The following is a 26,885-nucleotide window of genomic DNA, read 5'->3' as shown; positions in this document are numbered from 1 at the left end:
TTAATAGTATTATCACAATCAATGACTCTGGAATATCTTTCCATTTATTTGTGTCTTCAATTTCTTACCTCACTATGTTCTAGTTTTCTGTGTACATGTCTTTCACCTCCTTGGTTAAATTTATTCCTAGACATTTTATCCCATGTAATGGATTGTAAATGGAATTTCTTAATTTCTCTGATAGCTCATACAGAAACACAACTGATTTCTGTATACTGACATCTGTATCCTGCAACATGACTAAAGTCATTAATTAGTTTTAAGAGTTTGCTGGTAGAATTTTTAGGGTTTCTATATATAGTATCACACATCAATTGCAAACAGTGACAGTTGTACCACTTCCTTTCCAATTTGGATGCTTTTTATTTCTTTTTCATTTTTTGCCTATCTGCTATAAGTAGGACTTCCCAATACTGTGTTGAATAAAAGTAGTGGGGATTCTTTTTTTATTCTTGATTTTATAGGAAAATCTTTCAGCTTTTTAACATTGGGTATGATGTTACCTGTGGGTTTTTCATATGTGGCCTTTATTATGTTGAGGTAGATTCCCTTTATAGCCACTTTCTTTAGACTATCATAAGTGAAAGCTGAACTTTGTGTCAAATACCTTTTCTGCATCTACTGGATGATCATATGACTTTTCTATGTGATGTGCCATACTGATTTGTGGATGTTGAACCATTCTTTCTTTCCAGGAATAAATCCCCTTTGATCATGTGCATGATCCTTTTACTACTATTGAATTCAGCTTGCTAACATCTTCTTGAGGATTTTTGCATCAATGTCCATCAGGGATATTGACCTGTAATTCTCTCTCTCTTCCCCCTTCCCTCCCTCTCTCCCTCCTTCTCTCTCTCTCTCTTTTTTGTGGTATCCCTGTTTGGTATCAGGGTAATAGCAAACTTGTTGAGTTAGGAAGCATTCCTCCTCTTCAATTTTTTTGAAAGAGTTTTAGGATAGGCACATGAAATCTTCTTTGAATTCTGGTAGAATTTCACCAGTGAATGCACCTGGGTCCTGGACTTTGGTTTGTTGGAAGTGTTTTGATTATTGATTCAATCTACTTACTATTATGGTTACTATTCAAATTTTCTATCTTGTCATGATTCAGTCTTAAAAGATGGTATGTTTCTAGGAATCTATCCATTTCTTCTAGATTGTTCCTTTTGTTGGCATATAAGTGCTCATAATTCTTTGTACTTCTGTAATATCAGTTGAAACTTCATATCTAATTTTATTTGAGCCATTTTCTTGGTAATTCTAGCTAAAGGTTTGTCAATTTTGTTTATCTTTTCAAAGAAACAGTCCTAATTTCACTGTTTTTTTCCCTATTGTTTTTCTAATCTCGTATGTTTATTTTTGCTCTGATCTTTAGTATTTCCTTCCTTCTACTAACTTTGGGCTTCGCTTGTCCTTCTTTTGAATAGTTCACTCCTTTAGGCATAAAACTAGATTGTTTATTTGATACTTTTCATGTTTCTTGAGGTAGGCCTGGACTGCTAAAAACTTTCCTCTTAAAACGGCTTTTGCTGCATCCTACAGATCTTGGAATGGTATGCCTCCATTTTCATTTGTCTCAAGCTATTCTTTTTTATTTCCCCTTTGATTTCTTGGCTGATTCATTGGTTGTTCAGAAATATTTTGGTTAATTTCCACATATTTGTGATTTTTAGTTTTCTTCTTGTAACTGATTTCTAGTTTCATATTATTGAGGTCAGAAAAAATGCTTGATATAATTTCAATCTTCTTAAATTTATTAGAACTTGTTTTGTTACCTAACATGTGGTCTATCCTAGAGAATGTTCCATGTGTTTTAATAGAATGTTCTATATATATATCTAAGTCAATATGGTCTAATATGTAACTTAAGGCCAAAGCGTCCTTACTGATTTTCTTTCTAGATGATCTATCCATTATTGTAAGTTGTATATTCAAGTCCTCTACTATCTTTGTACTGTAGTGTGTTTCTCTCTTGGGGTCTGTTAATATTTGCTTTGTATATCTAGGTGCACCTATGTTGGGAGCATAAATATTTACAAATGTTATATCTTGTGGGAGTGACTCCTTTATCATTATATAATTCCTTCTTTGTCTTTATTACAGTCTTTGCTTTAAAGTCTATTTTGTTAATATAAGTATGGCTATACCTACTATCTTTTCATTTCCATTTGGATGGATTATCTTTTTCCATCTCTTCACTTTAGCCTGTGTGTATTCTTAGATCTGATGTGAATCTCTTATAGCCAACATCTAGATCGGTCTTGTGTGTGATTTTTTAAAAGATCTATTCAGTTACTCAAAGTCTTCTGCATTTGCATTTTAAGTAATTATTGACAAGCATGTACTAACTGAAACTATGTTACTTATTTGTCTGGCTGTTTTTGTAGTTCCTCTGTTCCTTTCTTATTTTACTATCTTCTGTGATTTGATGACTATTCAGTGCTACACTGACAATCTTCTTACTTTATATTTACCATGAGGCAACTACATATCAGAGCCTATATATATATATATATTTAAGTTGAAGCAATTTAATTTTAAATGCATTCTAAAAACTACTCCCACCAATGTTTTACATGTCATATTTTACATCTTTTAATTTTGTGTATATCTTAACAAATTACTGTAGTTAAATTTTTATAGTCACATGCCACATAATGACATTTCTGTCAATAATAGACCCCATTTATGATAATTCCATAACATTATAATGGAGATGAAAACATTCCTATTGCCTAGTAACACCGTAGCCACCCTAACGTCATGGCGCACCGCATTACCCACATGTCTACAGTGCTGCTGGTGTAAACACACCTAGTGCCAGTCATATAGAAGTATAGCTCATACAATTATAGCAGCAGGCTATATACCACTAGTTTTGTAAAAGTACATTCTAATCTGCACAATGATGAAACTGCCTAATGACCCATTTCTCAGAACTTACTCCTGTCATTAAGTACTACGTGACTGTACCTCTTTTAACTTTCACAATAGTTTTATAGGCAGCAAATGCATTACCTTTACTATTTATTTGCTTTATAATTGAACTTTTTATTTTCTTATTAATTTTTATTTTTTCTTTTTAGCTCAAAGTAGTACTTTTAACATTTCCTGTAAGGCCAGTTTAGTGGTGATGACCTCCTTTAGCTCTTGCTTATCTGGAAAACTCTACCTCTCCTTCAATTCTGAAGGATAACCTTGCTGGGTAGACTACTGGTTGTAAGCTTTTCCTTTCAGCACTTTGATGAATCATGCTCCTCCCTGCCAGCCGGCAGTTTCTGATGAAAAATCAGCTTATTGTCTTATGGGGATTCCTTTGATTGTAGTAAGTTGTTTTCCTCTTAATATTTTAAGAGAAGCCTTTTAAGATTTTTAAACTTTTGACATTTTAATTATAATCTGTCTTGATGTGGATTTCCTTGGGTTCACCTTATTTGGAAATCTCTGTGCTTCCTAAACCTAGATGTATGCTTGCTTCTGTAGGTTAGGGAAATTTTCAGCCATTACTTCTTCAAATAAATGTTCTGCCCCTTTCTGTTATGAAAATATTGCTTTGTTTAATGTTGCATGGGTCCCTTAAGCTATTTTAGCTTTTTAACATTTTTTTTTCTTTTTGCTGCTTTGTTTGGGTGAGTTCCATTGCCCCCTATTCCAGGTCACTGATCTGCTCTGCTTCATCTTGGACACAGTCCATTTCCAGTTGTTACATTCTTCAACTCTGAGACTTCTATCTGGCAATTTATTATTGCCAGATAAGATAAAATTTATTTTATCTTTTTTGTTGAAATTCTCACTTTGTTCATTCATTTTCCCCAAGTTCAGCGACCATCTTTATGACCAATACTTTGAACTCTACTAGGTCAATAACTTCTTTCTATTTCATGAAGGTTCCCTGCCCCCACCCTACCTTAGGACTTCATCTTGTTTGTTTTGTTTGGAACACATTCCTTTGTTTCCTCATCATGCTTGTCTACCTGTATCTGTAGCTGTGTATTGGGAGAGATAGCTACCTCCCCCAGTCTTTAAGGAGTGGACGTGTTTAACCTTGCCCTAACTCTAGAGTATTTCTGGGACCTTTCTGATTGTCTAAGCAGCCTGATTTTTTGTTCTTCTTGTTTTTAACATTTTTATGCTTGTCCCAAGGACATGCTTATTGATTTTAGAGAGAGGAAAGAGAAGGAAAGAGACAGTAACATCAATGTGAGAAGGAACATCAACCAGATGTCTCTCATACATGCCCTGACCATGGACCGAAGCCATAACCTAGGCATGTGCTCTAATGGGCATGGAACTGGTGATCTTCTGGTTTATGGGATGACACTTGAACCAACTGAGCCACATTGGCCAGGGCTGGTTTGTTCTTGATAGGTCCCAATTGTCAATGTTGTGTCAAACGCGGTCAGTGTTCCAAAAGGAGGGATCTTAGTTAGCAATTAGTTTCAGGCTCAGTGGAAATCAAATTCTCAGGCAGCAGCTTTTAAGTGTGCACGTTTATACAGTCCTGAGACTACAGTCCTAATCCCTGACGGTCTCCAGACCAGCATATTTGAAAGTGTCCTAGGATAACTGCAGAAATTGTGGCTCTAGACAAGTGTATCAGCTCCTTTTGGGGAAGTTCTGGTGAGCTGCTGCATGGACACCAGAGAGCACAGACAGCGCCCTCCAGTGTACTCTCCCTGAGAGGTCCTCCGTAACCACCAGATGTGTGGTGGACCTGAAGCCAGCCCCGCAGGCTGAAGCTCTAGAACAAGTAAACAGGTTTTTTTCACAGGTAGACTGGGACTGTGTTTTAGTCTATGCTCTGTCCATACCCTGGTGTAGTAGCTTGCCGAGAACTGACTCTCTGATTGGTTCAGTATTACGAGGCCCTGCAATGAGACTCCACTAGCCACCAAAGACAGGTGCTTAAGGGGCCTCCCCTGTGTTAACTGTGTGCACCCAATGACTTCAACAGGCTCAATGGAGAGCCCAGAGCTGGGGCAAGCCTGCAGGCCCAAGCAAGGGAGGAGTTAAAAAAATGGAACCCACCAGTTAGCAAGGTGGAACGAGCACAGAAATGGTGCCCACTAGCACCTTCAATCCTAGACAAAGACCCAACAGACCCCACTGCCTCCAGGGAATGCTCTAAGAGTAGCTAATGAATCTCCTTTACCCAGGTTCTAGACACTTTTCAAACCACTGCTTTTGTGCTGGGTCCCAGGGTAAGGGATTTGCACATTAGCCCCTTAATAGCAGACCTTCCAGTCCCCACAGCCTTGTGGGTATGTCCTTGATGTAAGCCCTGTTGGTTTCCAAAGCCAGACATTTTGAGGACACATCTTTCTGGTGCAGGCTCCAAGAATTAGAGTACCTGATGTGGGACACAAACCTCTCGCTCCCTACGGAGAAGCTCTCTGTTTCTGAGATCCCACCCAATTGTGAGTCACCATGATGGGGCTGAGTTTTTGTGAGGTCACATCTTTGCCCCTCCTATAAGTCTTCACATGGTCCTTTTATCCCTTCTTGTGGAGGAGCTAGTTTTACAGAGGGAGCTGATCCAGATGTAGCTCCGTATTTGGTATGTCCAATGGAAGAGGTGAGTTCAGAATCTTCCTATTCTGCCATATTGAATCCATTCAGTAAATATTTTCTAATGTATCACTTCAATTTTTGAAGATAATTTTTTCACTGTTTAAAATTCTTGGGGACTTCCGCCAAGATGAAGGCATAGGTGGAAACACCTTGTGTCCGCGCACAACCAAATCTAAAAACAACAAAGTTTTAACAATAAACACAACCAAACCACACAGAAAATCGACAATACGGAGTCCGAAAACAACGAAATGCTCAGCTAAACCGGTAAGAGGGGCGAAGCCAGCAGTGGAGCAGGTTGGCCAAAAAGATCCCCGACCAGGGTGGTGTGCAAGCAGCCGAAGGCGCGGATCCCAGGTGCGGGCTAGCTACAGGCGGACACAGGGAAGAGGCGTGGCTGACTGTATGCGGTCAGTTGCACATTTGCGTGCAGATAAACCAGTGAAGAGGTGAGAATTGAGACCCCACAGCACAGGGCAGCCCACTCACACATTTCCGCTCGGATAAACAGGCTGGGGCGAGCAGTGGGACGGACTCGGACGGACACGGCAAGCGGAGAGGACCGCCACTGCTCCCTCTCCGACCCCACCCCCACATACAGCGTCACAAACCAGCAACCTGGGTGGCCCCGCCCTGGTGAACAACTAAGGCTCCGCTCCTCATACATAACGGGCGAGAACAGTCCAAAAATGGCTCAAGAACTCAGAGCCCCAGAGCCGATAAATCTAAGCAATGAAGAAATAGCCAAACTTTCAGATGCACAGTTCAAAACACTGGTGATCAGGATCCTCACAGACCTGGTTGATTTTAGTCACAAATTAGAGGAACATATGAAAGCTAAACTAATTGAAATGAATGGCAATGCACAGGAAACCAATAGTAATGGAAAGGAGACTGGGACTCAGATCAAAGAAGTAGACCAGAAGGAAGGAAAAAATGACCAAACAGAAAAGAATGAAGAAACAAGAATTCAAAAAAATGAGGAGAGGCTTAGAACCTCCAGGACATCTTTAAACGCTTCAACATCCGAATTATAGGGGTACCAGAAACGGAAGAGGAACAGTCACAAGTGGAAACCTTATTTGAACAAATAATAAAAGAGAACTTCCCCATTCTGGCAAAGGAAAAATAGACTTCCAGGAAATCTAGGAAGCTCAGACAATCCCAAAGAAGTTGGACCCAAGAAGGAACACGCCAAGGCACATCATCATTACATTAGCCAAGATTAAAATGAAGGAGAGAATCCTAGAAGCAGCAAGAGATAAGGGGACAGTCACCTACAAAGGAGTTCCCATCAGACTGTCAGCTGATTTCTCAAGAGAGACCTTACAGGCAAGAAGGGGCTGGAAAGAGGTATTCCAAGTCATGAAATCCAAATACCTACAACCAAGATTGCTCTATCCAGCAAAGTTTTCATTTAGAATGGAAGGACAGATAAAGTGCTTCTCAGATAAGGTCAAATTCAAGGAGTTCATCATCACCAAGCCCTTATTATATGAAATGTTAAAGGGATTTACCTAAGAAAAAGAAGATAAAAAAGATGAACAGTGAAAGGACAGCAAACTCACAGTTATCAACAACCACACCTAAAACAAAAGCAAATTAAGAGGACAGCTAGATCAGGAGTGAACCATGGAAATGAAGATCACGTGGAGGAATAGCAACAGGGGAGTGGGAGAAGGAGAAGCGGGGAGAAGGTACAGAAAATAAGTAGCACAGAGAGTAGATAGAAAATAGGTGGGAGGGTAAGAATAGTAGGGGAAATACAGAATCTAAAGAACTTGAGACAGATGTTCTTGAACTAAAGGGGGGGAATGGTGGGGGGAGGGGTGTGCAGGGTGGAGGGGGGAAATAGAACAAATGTAATGGCATAATCAATAAAAAAAAGTTTAAAAAAAAGAATTAGCTTCTGATTTTTTACTAGCTTAACATTAGTGATATATAGAAACATTACTCCTATATAGCTCTATCCCTCCACCATTTTAGTATTATACACATTATATATATTAATGTTACAAGCACACTAATGCGTTATTATGATCACCACCTACCATATTTGTGGTTTTACTGGCCAATATATCACACATCACGTGTCTTTATGGAACATGCCCAACGTTACAACATGCATTTTACAATGCACTTTTCTTTTTTTAAGACTGGGAAAAGGAGGCAGAAAGGAAGGAAGAGAAACACTGATGGGCTGCCTCTCATACACACTTTGGTGTATGAGAGGGATCAAACTGGTGACCTTCCCTTTGAGGGATAACACCAACCGACTGAACCATGCCAGCCAGGGCATAACTTGCTTTTCAAAAAGTTACAAGGAGAATAAAAATTTTATTTCTACTCTTTTGTATAATTATGTATTTTCTTACACCAGTGTTCTTTTGTGCATGTGTGAATCTGAATTACCATTGTGAAAGCTTCTTTTAGTATTTCTTTTAAGGTGGGTCTGTTAGCAAGAAATAAATTTTTTTGTTTATTGGTGAAAGTATTTTGCTTTCATTTTAGAAAGGTAGTATAGGATTCTGGGCTGACAGTTTTTTCTTTATTTTTTACTGGTTATGCTATCACAGCCATCCCTACTTCTTCCCCTTTTGCCCACCTCCACCCAGCCCCCACCCCACCTCAAGCCATCAGCACACTATTGTTCCTGTCCATGCATGGGTCATGCATATATGTTCTTTTGCTAATCCTTTTGCCTTCTTTCTTCCAGTGCCTCCCTATCCCCAACAACTGCCAGTCTGTTCCATGTATTTATGCCTGTTTTTGTTTTCTTCATTCATTAAATTCCACATAAGGGAGATCATATTGTATTTGTCTTTCCCTGACTGGCTTATTTCACTTAGCATAATAATCGCCAGATCCATCTACACTGTAGCAAAAGGTAAGACTTCCTTCCCTTTTTACTGTCACATAGCACTCCACTGTGTAAGTGTACCACAGCTTTTTCAATCACTCATCCACTGGTGGGCACTTGGGCTGTTTCCAGATCTTGGCTATTGTAAATAATGCTACTATGAATACAGAGGTGCATGTATTTTTGTGAATTGGAGTTTTGGGAGACAGTTTTTTTTTTCTTTGAGCACTTTGAATGTTATACTACTGCTTTTTGGCCTCCCCTATTTCTAATAGGAATTCTGCTGTTAATCTTATGGTGGCAGGAGGGGAGGGTCCATTGCAAGTGATGAGTTATTTTTCTCTTGGTGCTTTCAAGATATTTCTCCCTGTCCTAGCTGGTGGGGCTCAGTGGATTGAGTGCCAGACTGCGAAGCTAAGGATCGCTAGTTCAATACCCGGTCAGGGCATATGCCTGGATTGCAGGCCGGGTCCCTGGTGCAGGGCACGGGAAAGGCAGCCACACTATGATGTTTCTCTCCCTCTCTTTTTTCTTCCCTTCCTCTTTCTCTAAAAATAAATAAATAAAGTCTTTTTAAAAAGGGGTATTTTTCCTTGTCTTTAACTTTCAACTTTTTACTATGATACATATGCCTGTAGATTTCTTTGCAATTTTCTTACTTGGAGTTCACAGAGCTTCCTGGGTGCATGGGTTATTATTTCTTCAAAAAATTTTGCATGGTTCCTGATATTATTTCCTCTAATATTTTTTTCTGCTCCTACCTCTTCTTTTTCTAGTACTCCCATTATGCATATATTGGTGTTCTGGATAGTATTCCACATTTTTTGAAAGACTCTATTCATGTTCATGTTGATCCTTTCCCTCTGTTCTTTGGTTTGCTTAATCTCTAATGAACTATGATCAAGTCTGCTAAATCTTTCCTCTGCCAGGTCCAATGTACTGTCACGTCCTTCTAGTGGATTTTTATAATATGTTATTGTACTTTTCAACTATAGAATTTCCATTTGGTTCTTTTTCACAATTTCTATTTATTATTGTTATTATCTCTGTTATATAAAATTGTCATACACCTTCCCTTGCTGATCACACTTTCCTTTCGTTCTGTGAACATACTTATAATGGCTACTTTAAATTTTTTTTTTTAACCTGTCATCTGGTCTGCCTCACAGAGGCAATTTTTGTGTTGCCTGCCTTTTTCCTGGTGTACGGGCCATACTTTCTTGCTTCTCTGCGTGCTTCATCATCTTTTGTGGGAAACTGGACATACTGATATTACAGTGGAGCACCTCCAGTTACTGTCAAGCATGCCCCACTTCCTGGTATTTGCTACTGATATACGCCAGCTTATTTCTCAGTGACCAGCTGGACTACTTTAGACAAAGTCTTCTGCAATCCCAGTCCCCACAATGTTAAGTCTTTCATGTTGTTCTGCAGAGAGGTGAATCTTTGGGGATGTCTACAGTTACCCTGGATCCAGTGATATGGCAGGGCTTTCTTCTTCTCCTTCCTTAACACACTCAGGTGTTGAATTCCACTAACTGCTCCTTCGTTTACTACACTAAGTGTCTCCAGAGGAACCATACGTCAGACTGCGAGGTATGACTCTGAGACAGATAGTTTTCATTCTCTTATACTGTAGACATTACTATTCATGGCCTGAACACTATCTTAGAGGTGAAAGAAATAAAGATGGACAAAAAGATCATAAAGGGGCATTCCCTTCCTCCCTCCCCTCCACTCCCCCCAACTGAGAACCCCCCCTACCCAGAAACAGAATGAGGAATTTGAATTTTGAAGCTAGAAGAGGTATTAGGAGATTATTTTATAGTTTAAGAGAAGTTTGTTCAACAAATATTTACTAGGTGCTAGATACAGTGCTAAAAAGCTTAGAAAGGTTAACCAAGTCAGTAACTTAATGGAAAATGTGAGTGAAACCCAGATTACTTGATTCTTAGGAGTCCACTGCTTTGCACAAAAATCAGTTAAAACAGGATCTGGAGCCAGTACTAAATTACAACAAGCACTCTTTCCATTGATTTGATAATAGTGTAGAAGTAATTCTGTTTCCATATAGAAAAATTGCTCTTATTAAAATAAAATTTATCTTATTACTTCTAGAACTCATATTCAATCTATCCAGACTCATAATCAACTATCTGGAAAGTGAGAAACTGGTTTTATTTTTATTTTTTAAAAGATTTTATTTATTTATGTGTAGAGAGAGGGGGGAAGAGAGAAAGAGAGGAAGAGAAACACCAGTGTGTGGTTGCCTCTCACACGCCCCCGCACTGGGGACGTGGCCTGAAACCCAGGCATGTGCCCTGACTGGGAATCAAACCTGCAACCCTTTGGTTTGCAGGCCCGTGCTCAATTCACTGAGCTACACTAGCCAGGGCATAAACTGCTTTTATATAAGTAAAAATAAACATACCGGGATGGGAAAAGTTATGTCTTGTTACAGTAAATTGTCAAATTGATAGAAAGTCAGGGAAATTCTATAACAAAATGATGTTTTAAAAAAAGAAATAGCTATTGGGCCAGAATTTTAAAAGTTGAGTTTCAGTTATAGTATTTGCCGCAAACAACCCTACACCACAAGAGAGTAGAATATGCATACTGCTAAGCGAGGAAAAGATCAAAATTCAAAGTATAGTTTCTACTGAATGTGAATCACATTTACACTATCATAAATAAAAAAAAAATTTAAGTCAGTCATGTAAGTCAGGGCCTGTCTGTACATAAAAAGTGTCCAGTGCCTAACATATAGTATTCATACAAGAATAGGACACAGTACTGAGTAATGGATGGAATAAGCTTATTGATAGATCTCTAACTCCTATCACCTCTCGCTGAATTCATCTCGAATCTCTAACTCTATCACCCTCCCCAAACTTTAATTCTGTGCCTCTGATGATTAGCTAGAGAGCTAGACAACTCCATCTGAATGTGTTTGCTATCTTTCAAATTCACCATCTGAAAATAAACTCAGATTCTTTCTTTACCAACTGATACCCCACCATAAAATTTCTAATTCTGTTAATGGCTTTCAATTGCCCAGTTACCCAGAGCTTAAAACCTGGTACTCATTTTTGATTCAGCACTTCCCATCTCCTTTCAAAATCTGGAAATCTTCCCTCACAGGCTCTTTCTTCACAGGCAAAATTAGATACTGCCTTACTTATATTTACTGATAAATCAGTTATTCTCTAGAGCAAGAGGGTTAATTACATCCACTTCCAAGAAATAATAATGGTCTTTTGTTTTAATATATTTTATTGATTATGCCATTACAGTTGTTCTACTTCCCCCTTTATTCCCCTCCACCCTGCACACCCCCTCCACCATTCCCCTCCTTTAGTTTATGACCACGTGTCACAAGTTCTTTAGATTCTATATTTCCCATACTATTCTTGTCCTCCCCCCTATCTATTTTCTACCTACCATCTATGCTACTTATTTTCTGTACCTTCTCCCCCCTTCTCCTCCTCCCACTCCCCTGTTGCTAACCCTTCATGTGATCTTCATTTCTAGGGTTCTGCTCCTGATCTAGCTGTCCTCTTAATTTGCTTTTGTTTTGGGTGTGGTTCTTAATAACTGTGAGTTTGCTGTCCTTTCACTGTTCATCTTTTTTATCTTCTTTTTCTTAGATAAGTCCCTTTAACATTTCATATAATAAGGGCTTGGTGATGATGAACTCCTTGAATTTGATCTTATCTGAGAAGCACTTTTATCTGCTTTTCCATTCTAAATGAAAGCTTTGCTGGACAGATCAATCTTGGATGTAGGTCTTTGGATTTCATGACTTGGAATACCTCTTTCCAGCCCCTTCTTGCCTGTAAGGTCTCTTTTGAGAAATCTGCTGACAGTCTGATGAGAACTCCTTTGTAGGTGACTGTCCCCTTATCTCTTGCTGCTTCTAGGATTCTCTCCTTCATTTTAATCTTGGGTAATGTAATGATGATGTGCCTTGGTGTGTTCCTTCTTGGGTCCAACTTCTTTGGGATTGTCTGAGCTTCCTAGATTTCCTGGAAGTCTATTTCCTTTGCCAGAACGGGGAAGTTCTCTTTTATTATTTGTTCAAATAAGTTTTCCACTGGTGGCTGTTCCTCTCCCCTTCTGGTACCCCTATAATTCGGATGTTGGAATGTTTAAAGATGTCCTGAAGATTCCTAAGCCTCTCCTCATTTTTTTTAATTCTTGTTTCTTCATCCTTTTCTGTTTGGTCATTTTTATCCTCTTTCTGGTCCACTCCTTTGATTTGAGTCCCAGTTTTCTTTCCATCACTATTGGTTTCCTGTGCATTGCCATTTATTTCAATTAGTTTAGCCTTCATATGTTCCTCTAATTTGTGACTAAAATCAACCAGGTCTGTGAGGATCCTGATCACCAGTGTTTTGAACTGTGCATCTAAAAGTTTGGCTATTTCTTCATTGCTTAGATTTATCGGCTCTGGGGCTCTGAGTTGTTCCTGAGCCACATTTTGATCTGTTCGTGCCTGTTACATGTGAGGAGTGGAGCCTTAGTTTGTTCACCAGGGCGGGGCCACCCAGGTTGCTGGTTTGTGACGCTGTATGTGGGGGCAGGGACAGAGAGGAACAACAGCGGTTCCCTCTGCAGCTTCCTGCCATTGGGTCCTGCGCGGTCTGTCTCACTGCTCACTCCTTCACCGGTTTATCTGCGCTCGAATGTGTGACCACGATCAGCCCTAGTGGGTCCACCGCCTTGCACCCTCAGTGGGTCTGCCTGCTTCTCCACACCTGGGATCTGCCCAACGCTGAGAGTGCACCTGGGTCGCGCACCTGGGTCGGTCCAGTGGCTCTTTCCTGCCCGATCCCACTCTGCTGCTGGCTCTGCCCCTCTTACCAGTTTGGCTGAAGGGTTCGTTGTTGTCAGACTTCCATGTAGTTCAATTTTTTGTGGTTTGGCTGTGTTTTTGTTGCTAAAACTTTATTGTTTTTAAACTTGGTTGTGCAAGAAGGCACAGTGCTTCCACCTACACCTCCATCTTGGCGGAAGTCCTCTCAGATAATAATGGTCTTGCAGGGTCATTTAGTCGTTACTCCTGAGTTTTCATTAGTTTGCTCTCTCTGTGCTTAGTTTTGAGATGATTATGCATATTATTAAACCCAGCACATTTACTGATTTATAATCAATAAGCACAGAAATGGTAAGAACCCATGCAGCTTTGTTGTGGGTATTTCAAAATACCCGCAACAAATCCTGCAACATATGAATATGTCACACCTACACAACTGTGATAATCAGCAAGTGACATGGAAAAATGGTGAAAGAGACAAACTTTAGTATGAGGTTAGAGTAGCATCAACACTAGATGGCAAGATTTCAAACTCTTTAGTCTCAGGACCTCTATATTCTTAAAACTTATTAAGATTCCCAAACAGCTGTTGTTATTTATGTCAACTACATCTACTAAGTTACCATATTATGAATTAAAATTTAGAAATGTAAAAATTGATTTATTAAAAAACAAGTCCATTACATGTTAACACTGTGGGGGCGACTTTGCCCCACCCCCCACAGATGAAAGTAACACTACCAAGACAGGATCTGCTTGGGGAGGAGAGGTGGCCAATCTCTCAGAGGAGAAAGGCTGAGAGCCCCTTCCTCAATGGCTTTTATTGGGTTGTAATACACAGGAATACAGGCGGCAAGGATCAAACAGTAGATAACATTTCAAAGAAATCTAAAGGTTTAGGCTGAGTCAGTGTCTGTCAGGAAAGGGGGTTGCAGAAACTTTGGGAGACATACTCATTTCCTGCTTGGACCCTTATTATATGAATGAAAGTGCTCTTAGCAAAGCAGGCTTCACAGGACTTTTAGGAATTCTTTCTTATGCCCAGATCACCCCATTCCAGATCCCAGTCTAGATGGCAAGAGGCTGCACTGCCTCCCCCATCACAGGTTTTCAGGCTTAAGTGGATTAGAGCCAGGAAGAGGACAAAGGGACTCCAACTATGTCAGAATAGCCGGGGGGGGGGGGGGGGCAAGGGTCTAACACTCCCTCTTTGTTGCAGCCCCCGCCCAGTCCTTCCATGATGGCCTCCCAAGTGATCGCGTCTGGCTTAGGTTGCCCTTCCTCTGAGGCGTTGTACCCATTATCGACCATCCGACCATGCATTGGGGGCAGGGGAGTAAGCAGAGGCAGCGTTTGCTACCAGAGACAAGCTTGTCTCCTTTGTGACTTGCATTCGGTATGTTGTTCACTCATCCTTAGCCATGGGAGGCAGTTACAATTCCTGAAACCAGGCAGAGTGGTTCCCAACATAACACAACATATTTTTTTAAACTATATTTTCTAACATGACATATCACACAAACAAAAGATTAAAAAATTATATGATCATATCAATGGATGCAGAAAAGCATGACAAAATACAGCACCCACTTATGATAAAAACCATGTATGACAAACCCACAGCCAACATCTATGCAGTGGGGAAACACTAAAATGGTTTCCCTTAAGATGAGGAACAAGACAGGGATGTCCACTTTCACCATTTTATTCAACATACCACTGGAAATTCTGGACATAGCAATCATATACTAAAGTACCAAATATTTTACACTTTATTCTAAGAAAACATGTCACTCTGTTGTCAATCTAAGCAAGAACAAATATCTATATATTTCTTTGTGAAAGAAAACAAACTTTTTAGAATGGTTTCACATGAGTACTCATATTTGAGAACATGCTTTAACTTACTCTGAACACTGATAAAAGTGTACGCAATATTTACTTGATGATGATTTATATCCCGTGCGTCTTCCTTAAGTGTTTATTAAGTTTTCAGAAAGAATTACAAATGGGTTACTGTATCTGACTTATTAAAAAGATAATTTAGTCTTATAACCAGCTATTTTCTAATCAAATAAACATTTCAACCAGTTTACTATGTAAAGAAGTTCTTTCTAGTTTAGACCTTTGAGAAAGACAGATTTACCTGGAGTTAATAACTCAACTAGACTAATTACATTAAATTATTACACTTTCCCCTCACTGCTGGTCGCTATAGTCATGCTGATGGTTAACTTCTATATCAAGGGAAGATAAGTTATTATTAAGTTATTGGAAATTATTAACTCCCAAGTGTCTTTATGTCACTCTGGAAAAGATTTAAAAAATGCAGTTATAAATGAAGAAACACAGGGTTAAATTAACTTGCCACTGTCCTATAAATAATAAAATGTAGATTTGAACAGAGGTCTGACTAAAAATTTCAAATTATAGTCCCTTCTCCCACTCCATCATGATCCCACCATTTTGGAAGAATTCAGTCACAGTACTTAAGGGATATCAGCTATTAACATGAAATCATTATTAATAGAAAGAAAACTTGAAGGGCTTATTCACTCTTTTGGATCCTTAACATGAGCAAGTCAAATTCAAGTCAGTTTTAGTCAAATGGCATTTAAAGAAGTCTTTTGTCCCCTAAAGAATTAAGTGTTCACACCTAGTACTGATGAGTTCCAATGTGTATGTTATAAATATGTACACAAGTACACAGGGGCTTTACACAACACGCCTTTGCACTGCTGTCAAACTGAAATGTGTCTTGGTAGGGACTGAACTGTGTTCTCCCAAAAAGATAGGCTGAAGCCTGAATCCTCAGTACCTGAAAATGTTACTTATTTGGAGAGGCTACTTCACTCAGGTAATCAAGTTAAACTGAGATAATTCCGGCTATCCTTACATAAAGAGAAAATTCAGAGACAGACCTGCGCACAGGGAGAATGCCACATGAAGACTGGAGCTCTGCCGCCACAAGCCCAGGTGCTCCGAGAAGCAAAGAAACCTGCAACAGACCGTTCTTCCTCATGGCTCCTTCCCTTGCAAGGGACCGACCCTGCCAACACCTTGATGTCCTCCACAACTGTGACACAGGCAACTTCTCTTTCATCCACCCAGTTTGTGGTGCTTTGTCATAGCAGCCCCAGCAAACTAACACCTGTCTGCTTTTCAAACTAATGTAAACTTTAATACTTTAAATTTTAATGAACTAAACATTTCAACTAAAAGGCAGAGACGGGGATTAAAAAAACAACTATATGATCTTTATAAGAAACTCACTTTAAATAAAAAGATAGGTATTTTTAGAAGATACACCATGCAAACAATAAGTAAAAGAAGGCTAGTGCTACTATTTTTAATATCAGATAAAGTAGACTTCAAGCCAAAAAACAGTACCAGAAATGTGCAGAAAACAAAACAAAAAATGTGCCTGTGCCTAACAACAAAGCTTCGAAATACAAGAGGCAAACACTGACAGCATTAAGGAAACGGACAATCTAGAAAAGTAAGTTGGAAATTTTAATACTCCTCTCAGTAATTTACAGAACTGGGCATAGGGAAAATAAATCAGTATAATCGATACACCTGGACAAAAGAAAATTAGCAATGACTTAAAAGATCTGAACAATACCACCAACCACCTTGATCTAACTGATATTTATAATGCAGAATATACATTCCTTTCAAGTGCAACATGGTATGTTCACCAGACAGACCATATGCTGGTACCTAAAACAAATCTTAATAAATTTTAAAGGAATGAATGTATACAGAGTACATTTTTCCCTAAATAAAAGAATTAGAAATTAATGAGTAATCAAGGAAACTCCCAATATTAGAAACAAAATACACTTTGAAATTATCCACAGGTTGATGAAGGAATTAAGACATTAAAAAGTATTTTTAACTGAGTTGTACTACAAATACAACATTATCAAAATCTGTGGAATGTAGCTAAAGCAATGCTTAAGAGTAAAATTTATATTTCTGTGAATAAATGGAAAGAAGGTTTAAAAATCAATCATCTACCACCACACACCCTACCCCCTCTCACTGATTAGGATGGCTACCATAAAGAGAGAGAGAGAGAGAAAACAAATGTTAGCAAGGATGTGGAGAAATAAAACCTTGTGCACTGTTAATGGGAATGTAACTGTAGGAAACTAGAGAACAGTGTGCTGGTTCCCTACAAAATTAAAAAATAGAACTGCTCCAACCCAGCAATTCTACTTATAGGTATATGTACCAAAGGACTGAAAGTATGCACGTGAGCATCAATTTGTACACAAATGTTCATAGGAACATTACTCACAATAGCCACTGACAGATAAATGGATAAACAAAATGTAGTACATACCATACCGTGGAAGATTACTTAGCTTTATAAAGTAAATTCTGATATATACTTTGATATCAATGATTCTAAAACATTATGATGAGTAAAACAAGCTAGTCACAAAAACAAATATTGTCTGATTCCAGTTATATGACATTTCTAGGGGAATCAAATTCAAAGGGACAGAAAGTGGAAGGGTGGCTGCCACAGACTTGGGGAGGGGATGGTCATGATTACTGTTTAATGGGCACAGTACAGTTTTGCAACATGAAAAAAATTCTGGAGATGGATGGCAGTGATAGTTGCCTAACAAAGTCAATGTACTTTATGCCGCTGAACCATAACTTAAAAATGGTTCAGGTGGTAAAATTTTAACGTGTATTTCACTACAATTAGAAAATAAGTGTTCCAGCTGGGTGGATCAGTTGGTTGGAGCACTGCCCCATCTACTAAAAAGGTTGTGGTTCAATCTCTGGTTAGGATGTATAAAGGAGGCAACCAACTGATGTTTCTTTCTCATTCTTGATCAATAAGCATATCCTCAGGTGAGGATTAAAAAAAAAAATCAATGGTCCATTCCACCTCCTGTTTTTACAAATAAAGTTTTATTGGAACAACAACAAAAAAATCAGTGGCCTACTCTTAAACTAGAAAAAAACCAGCAGAGAAAACCAAAATAAATAGAACAAAAAACTTGTTTCTCTCAAGAAATAAGCAAACTTGATAAACCGTTAGCTAAACTAATCAAGGAAACAAAGAAGGGGTAAAAATGGGGCTGGGGATTAGCAGAAGGAAACCTGGGAAAGAGAGACACAGAATGACCAGGACGGTGGACTGTTCTAAAACCAAAGGTGTAAAACATTTCAAGGAGGAGTGGCTGACAGGGTCAAATGCTACTGAAAGGTCATATAAAATATAGACCAAAGCCTATTTAATTTAGCCACAGGAGTCACTGATGACTTTGTAATAGCACATAAGGAAAGGGTATCAGAGTTACATGTTAGATTGCAATAGACAAAGGTAAAGGATATATAGAAATGAGGAAGTGAAAATTTTGAGTATAGACGATTTAGTCTTAAGAAGTTTGGTTCTAAAGATAGAGCAAAGGGTTAGCTGGAGGGAAATAAGAGCTTGACAGAGAATACTGGTATTTTTATAAAACAGGGGGCTACTAGATGATTTTCCCATCCCTACATTTTTTTCAATTGTGGTAAAATAAATACACAGAGAATGTTTTGATTGTTGCTGGAAAAAGATTCAGAGAAGGAAGAAAAGTTAAAATACAAGAACAGGTAATAACAGGTAACATAACTTCTCTGGGTAGGTAGAAAGGACTAGATTCAATACACAAGTGAAAGAACTAGCCTTAACAGGAGACCCAGTAACAGGAAAAAGAGGAAAGGACGGATGCAGTTACACTGAGGTTTATAGATGGGTGGTAAGAAGTGACACGAGTTCTTGTCTGACAGTTTTGGCTTTTCTCTTTGAAGTTATAGGTAGAGGTAGATCGTTGAAAAAGGAGGAGACACAGGAGAATTTTGAAGAAAACGAAACATGAGTAATGTGTGGAGAACATAAAAAGAATGGCTAGGAAACACTGAAGAACCAACTGAAATTGAAGACTACAGATTGGTAGTGGCAATAATTTATCATTTTTTAGTTCTATCTCAATAAACTGTCATAAAAATCATTGGCTTTGAATCAGTTCTAAAAATTATAATAACTGTTAGTTAATAACAGACCTGGCCAAGTAGCTCAATTGGTTAGTGTGTCAACTTGATATGCCAAGGTTGTAGGTTTGATCCCCAATCAGAGCACATACAGGAATCAACCAGTGGATGTATAAATAAGTAGGACAACAAACATGTTTCTCTCTCTTAAAAAATAGCAATCAAATAAATACAATTATGTACCAGGCATTTTTTCAAAAGTACTTTTTTACATTCTAAATAATTTAATTTTCATACAACCTTCTGAAATAGGTGTTACTTGGTATCTTTGTTTTAGCAATAAGGTAAATGGAGTGCGGAGAAGGAACTAACCCAAGGCTGCACAATTAGTAAGTATGAGTCAAGATCTGAACTCAAATGGTGTACTCAGCTATACTACCTCTCAAAGTAAAGCTAAGCAAACCTAGTTCAAGAAAATAGGGTGGAAAAATGGTACTGGGTGGGCCAAAAAGCCAGAGAGAGGCAATGATTCCTGTGAAGAGAGATAATTCTCATAAAAGTATGGCTTGTACAGTTTTATATTGCACACAAAAGGTACCAAAGATAAAAGAAACTGTCCTCATACAGTAATGGAAAGCCACACACACACACACACACACACACACACACACACACACGGGAAATGAGCAGTGTTGGAAAATCCAAAGCAGAAAGGAAGAGAAGCAGAGAGTGAAGGAAAAAGTAAAACCCAGAGAGTCGTCCTGCAGAAATGAGAAAAAGGTAGAAGTGGATGAAAGCACATACACAACCAGTAAACACCAGTAAAAGAGAAAAATGAAATCAAGCAAAGCAAGTATTCCTGAGCCTTTGAAGACCCTTTCATTTTCTTTCTTTGGACCAAAATATTTTCTAATTTTATTAAAGAGCGCAAATAAAATATTTAATAGCAGGTAGTATTATATATGCTTACTTAGTAAGAGTAGGCTAGGACCAAATACTTAGGAGGTTAATAACTGAGTTAAAGAGAAAATGATTAAAAAGGAATAATCTAAAGTAGCTTCAAAAGCCGGAAGGTAGCAGTTCCACAAAATTCTCATTCCAGAGATTCATGATATTGGTTGTATGCTATCCTGAGATGTTTGTAGTAACGCTGAATACATCAAAAACCATCAAAACCAAATGAATAACAAACCATGCCAACATAAATATACAATTTAATACCTGTAGAAGGATAGCAATATAGAATATTAAAGTTGCAAACTAATTGGGTATCATCATTTGTAATTTTAAGGTATTTTTTAAAGCTATAAAGAAAATTATTAAAATAGAAGTGCATTTAATGTGGAGAAAAGATGTTCTCCAAAAGGAATGAAATAAGTTTCATCCACTGGTTTTCACTCTTAAAAGAGAGAATCATCACTGTGAAATATGACAATGATACAAGTCAGTGATTTATTCCAGGATCAGTTATGTAAAAATGTGCTGGCTCAGGTCACCCTTGGCACTAATAATAACGTTAGTGAAGAAATTAATGTAATACTCAATGTGCCCTTTAAGCAGGAATGTAATATAAATCTAATATAATCTTTGTATTTTTAAAGGCACACATATAATCATTATTTTATATCCTGTGAGAATCTACAGATTTCCAGTTCACTGCCTAAAATGGGGAGTATTTCTAATATGAAGAACAAAGAAAACCAGTATCACCCCAATAAGTTTAATAAAAAAAAAAGAAAGAAAGAAAAACTAGTGTAGCTTTTGGCTTAACAGGAGATAAATTTCAAGTGCTCATTCTGAGGTATATGAAAAACTGTCTGTCTCAGTCATGGATGCGGTAGTATTTAAAGCAAAACCAGCCCTCAACGCTCACACACAGAAAATTGATCCCCTCTGCTGGGATCAATACAAAATCCCAGCAGAGGACAGGGTGTGTGTGTCCCCCATACATGCACAATATGTGTAATGTTCATTAAAATAGCTTAAGATTATAACTGGAAGGAACATAATTAATTAGGAACCCCCTAACTAATAAAGGAAACCCCTTTACAACAGTCTCTGGTGCTTGATCATTTTCAGTGATAGAACGTTTTTATCCTTTACCAGGCCAGGAAGGGTTACTAAAAGTTTAAAAGACCACTGTAAACATAAAGGATATAGCATGTTACCAGTTTTTATACAACTGTCAATAATGTTTTATAATAAAAACATATTTCAATCACTCTAACATTTTATTATAAAAAATTTTAGACACAGCAAATTTAAAGAATTTTACAGGTTAATGCCTAAATAGCCAAACCTAGATTCTACCAATTACGTTCAACTATACTTGCTTTATCATATATTTATCCATCCATCAGTCCATCTTGATTTTTGATGTTCTTCTGTTTTAAATGCCCATGAAAATGTTACATAAATGCAGTTTCTGAAGCAAGGTCTGACAGGACAAGCATGTGGGGTTCTTGGCAGGTGATCTCAGTGTGGCTATAGGACAAAAATGAGTCATGTAGTTTAACTCATGGTGAATGAAAATATACTCACTTCTATGATGTGTTATGTTCAGTTGTCAGCTGTAGGAAAGTAGTTAAGAGCTAACTCTGAAGACCAACAGCCTTGAGTTTGAAACCTGGATACTGAACATGCTCTTACTTGCTAAGTAAGATATGAGCACAATACCAATCTCACATAGGTTAATGTGAGACTTAAACGAGATGATGTATAAAATGTTTAACATAGTGCTGGCTTTTTGAAAGAGTGCAACAAAAGTTAGTAATCATCATCAACGTATTTAGCCCATTCAACTGACCACAGAGAGTCCGGCTGCTCTGTAGTTATACGCACCTACGCTCCTGTTTGTGGCCTTTTTTTCATCATCTATGTGTTCTAATACTCTTAAGTAGTGTATTTTTACTAAGTCTAAAGACAATGAGGGTGAATGGGTCTGAAGCATAAGCCCTCTCCATTTTCCCACTGGACTCCCTAAAGGAAATAGATGTCCTTTCTCTGACCAAAAGCAGTGGTGGTGTATACATTAAAACAGACACCTTTTGCTTTTCAGCACCTGGTCATAGGCAGCCAACAAACTGCCTAATTGTGCTGTCTACTTTTAGACAACCACTGCTCCCTCTTAAACTCTCATTTGAAGACATAAATGTAATTTCTGTCAAATTCTACCCAATCCAAACAAATTGTGCTATCTTCACTGATCACATGTCCAAGTGCCTTTTATATCTGCAGATGGCATATGTATGTCAGTTTTGTGTGGTATAAACAACACAGATTCATAAAACTTCTACCAACTACATATCTCTTTAAAAACATGATTTTCAAGAAAAACTTCACCTCACTACTCTCCTTACCTCTACAGATTAGTCTCAGTGCTTTTTCTTTGCCAGCGGAATCAGAATCTAACTGTGAATTTTATAGTAGTGCTCTTATAATGCTTCAAGTAAGGAACATATTTTGTCCAATGCTAATCTTTCTGCAGTTAAGATATATGAGAATATGTTAACTTTTAAAAAGTATGGCAAAGGTAAATAATACTTCATTCTACAAACTAATTTGCGTGAGACTTCTTTAGGCGTACTTTGACAACATTTTTGAACTGTTGACTTTTGGACCATGTGTGTATTTTACATATTAAAAAATAAAATTAAAAAATAAAACCTTAAAATAAAAAATGTAACCCCAATGAACTGTATCAAATTGGTAGCATAACCAGAGAAAAGTATTTTCAAGTGAATTCTGAACACAGTAAATAATCTGATTATACATAATCAGTCTTGTAGTAATTTGAAGGACAAAAATGCAAAAAAAAAAAAATCTGAAACTTGTAAGTTTATTGTAATAATAATATTGGTTATGGTAATTTTGAAATGATTTTATATATACATAGTAAAATAAAGCAAGTGTGTTGATTTTATTAAGCACCAACATTTTCATCTAAGACAAAAAGAGACAACTGTAGAATCACAGAAGTTAAGGAAAGTCTGCAATGTTAAATTTGAATTGGATACGTCACTATGAATTTATGATTATCCAAGCGCGTAAAACATCAATTTTAGTCTTTCCCCTGAAAGGATCTAAAAGCAATGGCACTGCAGCAGCAATGAACATGCCAAACACCCAGATCTGGGCTTTTATACACCATTTCTCACTAAAAAGAACCAAAACTCCTTAGATAAACAGCCCATTCCAGATCTAGAACAAAGAAATGAACAAGGCAAGCCTGGGATACTTTGTGCCAAGAGCACTCTAAGGGTAATGGCAAGGACGAGTGTGAAAAAGACTCAGGAGCTAGCTTGAAAGGAGTCCTACTGTCCACACTTGGCACAATTTGATCACCAAAAAGAAAAATGACTGTAACGGTTATAAAAATAAATTAATTAATTAAATCATGAGCCTATAGTGGTATCTCATAGAAAAGAGGGGAAAAAAATCTCACTTGCTACCATTGGGGGTGACTGTTTCCCCAGCTCTTTACTCTGAAACTTGATGATGAAAGAGAAGAAACTAAACATTTGCTTTGTATTTCTAGGAGGAACTTTAGTTTACCAGGCTAATGAAGAAACAAACCGTTTCTTACAGAAAACCTCCAGGCAAATAACTGGGATAGAGTCGTTAATGGTACTAAAATCACCAAGCAAAAAAGTCAGTCAGAAACAGTGTATTTGCTTGGTGTTAAAGCTCTACGACATCACATACAAATCACAAACAAGCAAACCATACCTTTGTAACACTGTATCTCTGTAGACACCACTTTAAGCAAGTGGTCACATTCAGCGAAATTGATAGTGTGGCAAGCTGGTATTATGCACCTCCTCTATGATGAAATACAAGTACATAACCTCATCTATTAAATACTGTTGCCAAAGAAAGTTTAACTTTAAGTGAATCGAGCTTTTCTTTAGACCTAACTTCCAGCAACAGGAAATCCAGGGGGACAGAGTCATAAATTAAGGGATACTATGAGGAAACAGACAAATTCAGAATGTGGGAACATTCTGTAAGACAATTTGGTCAATTGTCAGAAAAAAGGAGATGGGTATTATTCTTTTAAAAAAGGTACAATCATCAAACGCAGTGCATGAATCTTGACTGAATACAATTGGGAGATGGGGGGGGGGTTCCCAAAGAGAGTCTGGAATACTAAGGGAAATTTACATATGTTGATCACTGGAACTGGTAGGAGAATGTACTTATTTTTAGTAAATACATGCTGAAATATCTGCATGTCATGATGTTTGCAACCTGCATTCAAACAGTACACACACACAGAGAAAGGGAGAAGGGGGGGATCAAGATGGCAAACTATCAATCACTGAATCTAGGTAGTGGGATATTCGTTGTATTGTTTTCTCAACTCCCAAAGGACTGAAATTTTTCATAATAAAGTTGAAAATAAAGTGTACCTGTACTCATACAATAGAATTATATGTGAGCACAAATCTCACCTCTATTACTTAACTAGTTGTGTGGCCTAAGGTACGTTACTTAGTATCACCTTAGTTTCACTTCAGTTTGTGTCTCATCTACAAAACTCAAGTTATAATTTAGATCGGTAGGTTATTCTGAGAGTTAAATAAGATCACATATGCAAATGCCTAGCAGCCTTGCATAAAATACGTAAATCTGGTTTTCATAATTAACAGTGCAATCATCCTAAAGTACAACACTACAGGAAAACATTCCTTTCATTATTTTCACATTCCATGATAAGAAACTACATTTGGTAAAATTAAATACCCATTGGCAGTCACGTGAATTAAGGGAGGAAATGAGGATTTACATAATATATTTTTAAATCCAATCGTTCCAACTGAAGCCCTAGACAACCATAAGAAAAGCAAAACAATCTTTATCTATCCAAACTATTTGCCATCCAACTGTGAAGTGTGCTTCTGGTATTTGCCTATATCTGAATAAAACACTAACAGAGTAACTGGAAGTTAGAGGATTTTTTTTTCCCTGAGCGCAACCGGGCCACTCAATTACCTACATAGTGAAAAAAAGTGTTTGCCTTCCTTTTTGTAAGTTCCAATGCAGTACGCATTATTGGGCTTTATTCTAAATTCTGATTAAGATTCATATAACTCAAAGCACGTGATTTCCTCCCATCAGTTCTAACGTACTTATTTATCTCACTCAGGTAACCCCTTCTTCTGGTTAGGCCGGCAGAGAACGGCCAGAGGAGGAGTGATCCTCAGGTAGAGCCGAGAAAGAGGTGATCGTGTCTGCTCCCGTTTTAGGAAGTGCCACCCCGTCCCTCACAGTCCCAAAGGCCGGGCGGCAGGGGACCCGAGGCAGCTGGCGGCCAGGTCTGGCGCCCCGACCCGCCCAGGTGAGAGGGGGGAACACCTTAGCCTCCTCCGCCGAAGGTGTGGGCAGACGGGCGTGCAGACGCGCGGCGCCCCGGAAGACAGGCTAATTTCTTCTAGGCTGCGGGCCCTCGGCCAACCGCCTCCCCGAAGGATTAAATGCCACTGAGGGGACTCAGTGGGGTGTCTCCCGAGGCGGATGGGGTGACCAGACCCGGCTTTCCTTTCCTCCGGCGCCCCGATGGGGGGCGCGCCGTGCCCGCCTCTGGGCAGGAGCACCCCAGGACGCTGGTGGCCGGCTGCCGATGGCCGCGGCCCCCCTCGGCGCCCTCCCCTCCCCATTACCTGCGGGCGGTGGCGCGGACCGGAGGCCTGGCGCTGCTCCTCCTCCTCCTCCCCGCCAGGCTGAGGCAGCTAGGTGGCGGCGGCAGCAGCAGCAGCAGCAGCAGCGACAGCCCAGGGGGAGGGGGCGGAGCGCGCAGCTCGCGGCCTCTCTCCTCCCCCGGGAGGCTGGAGGGACCCTATCTCGGGCCGCCGCGCCTAGGCCCGGGAACGGCCCGCGGCTGGGGCATGGCGGCACACAGCAGCAACGTGCCCGCAGGGCGGGAGAGTGTGAGGCAGCCTGAGGAAAGCGCCCGCTGCGCTCAGAGAAGCCTGAGGGGAGGAGCGAGGGGACGGCCGTTGGGGGCGGTTGGCCGAAGGAAGGCAGGCAGGCAGGCAGGCGGGCAGGCGGCGGTTTAGGCTTTAGGGAGCGTGGCGACGGCTCGCGTTTTCCTGGCTGGGGGGAAGGGGAAGGGGAGTGAGGGGGAGGGGAGGGGAGGTTGGGAGGGAGCCGCCGCGGCGCGCGTGCGGGACGGCGCCACCGCCGTTGCCGCTCCACTCCAGCCTGTTTGGGGGCACTTTGTTTGTGTCCCACAATGCTCTACGCAGGCAGCAGGGCTGGAAAGGGGAGGGAAAGGGGGCGTGGCGGGATCAGGGGCGGGGCGAGCTCGGGGGCGGGGTGAGCAGGGGTGGGCGGGAACCCACAATTTTGACGCAAGCGCAGGAGAAACGGTTCGTGGTCGACCAGACTTGAACTGTGGGCGAGTCGCTCTGCTTAAAATTTGGGTTTCGACACTGTGTGTGCACCTTTGAGTACGTGCCCACGCGCAGATTTACATTATATGCTGCAAGCTCTGCCCAGTTCGTCTTCTAGTTTTTCCCTCAGCCCGCTTTCTGCTTGCACGAGAGAAGCATTTCTGGGCATGGCTCACGCTTGCAATTTTTCCCCTTTGAACTAAAAACGAAAGAAACTGTTTTCTTGAGTGGCTTCTGTAGCGGG

The 26,885-nt window shown here is 39.5% G+C and overlaps 1 protein-coding gene across 4 annotated transcripts in view; it reads right to left on the bottom strand.

Moving 5' to 3' along the window:
* ZBTB44 (zinc finger and BTB domain containing 44) overlaps positions 1-26,468 on the bottom strand; it is a 64,463-nt gene extending 37,995 nt beyond the window's left edge. For 3 of the 4 annotated variants that reach the window (XM_037145156.2, XM_037145157.2, XM_037145158.2), the window contains exon 1: positions 25,910-25,996. The gene's annotated coding sequence lies outside the window, so the exon portion shown is untranslated. Of the gene's footprint in view, positions 1-25,909 lie in introns of all 4 variants that reach the window. The other variant, XM_037145159.2, reaches the window with a different exon arrangement.
* Between the last annotated feature and the right edge of the window lie 417 nt (positions 26,469-26,885).

Source organism: Artibeus jamaicensis, unplaced genomic scaffold, assembly GCF_021234435.1.
Source record: "Artibeus jamaicensis isolate MK-2021 breed Jamaican fruit bat unplaced genomic scaffold, CSHL_Jam_final scaffold_660, whole genome shotgun sequence".
Taxonomy (NCBI): Eukaryota; Metazoa; Chordata; class Mammalia; order Chiroptera; family Phyllostomidae; genus Artibeus; species Artibeus jamaicensis.
Note: the sequence above shows the minus strand (reverse complement) of the source record. Positions and strands in the feature narration are given on the sequence as shown.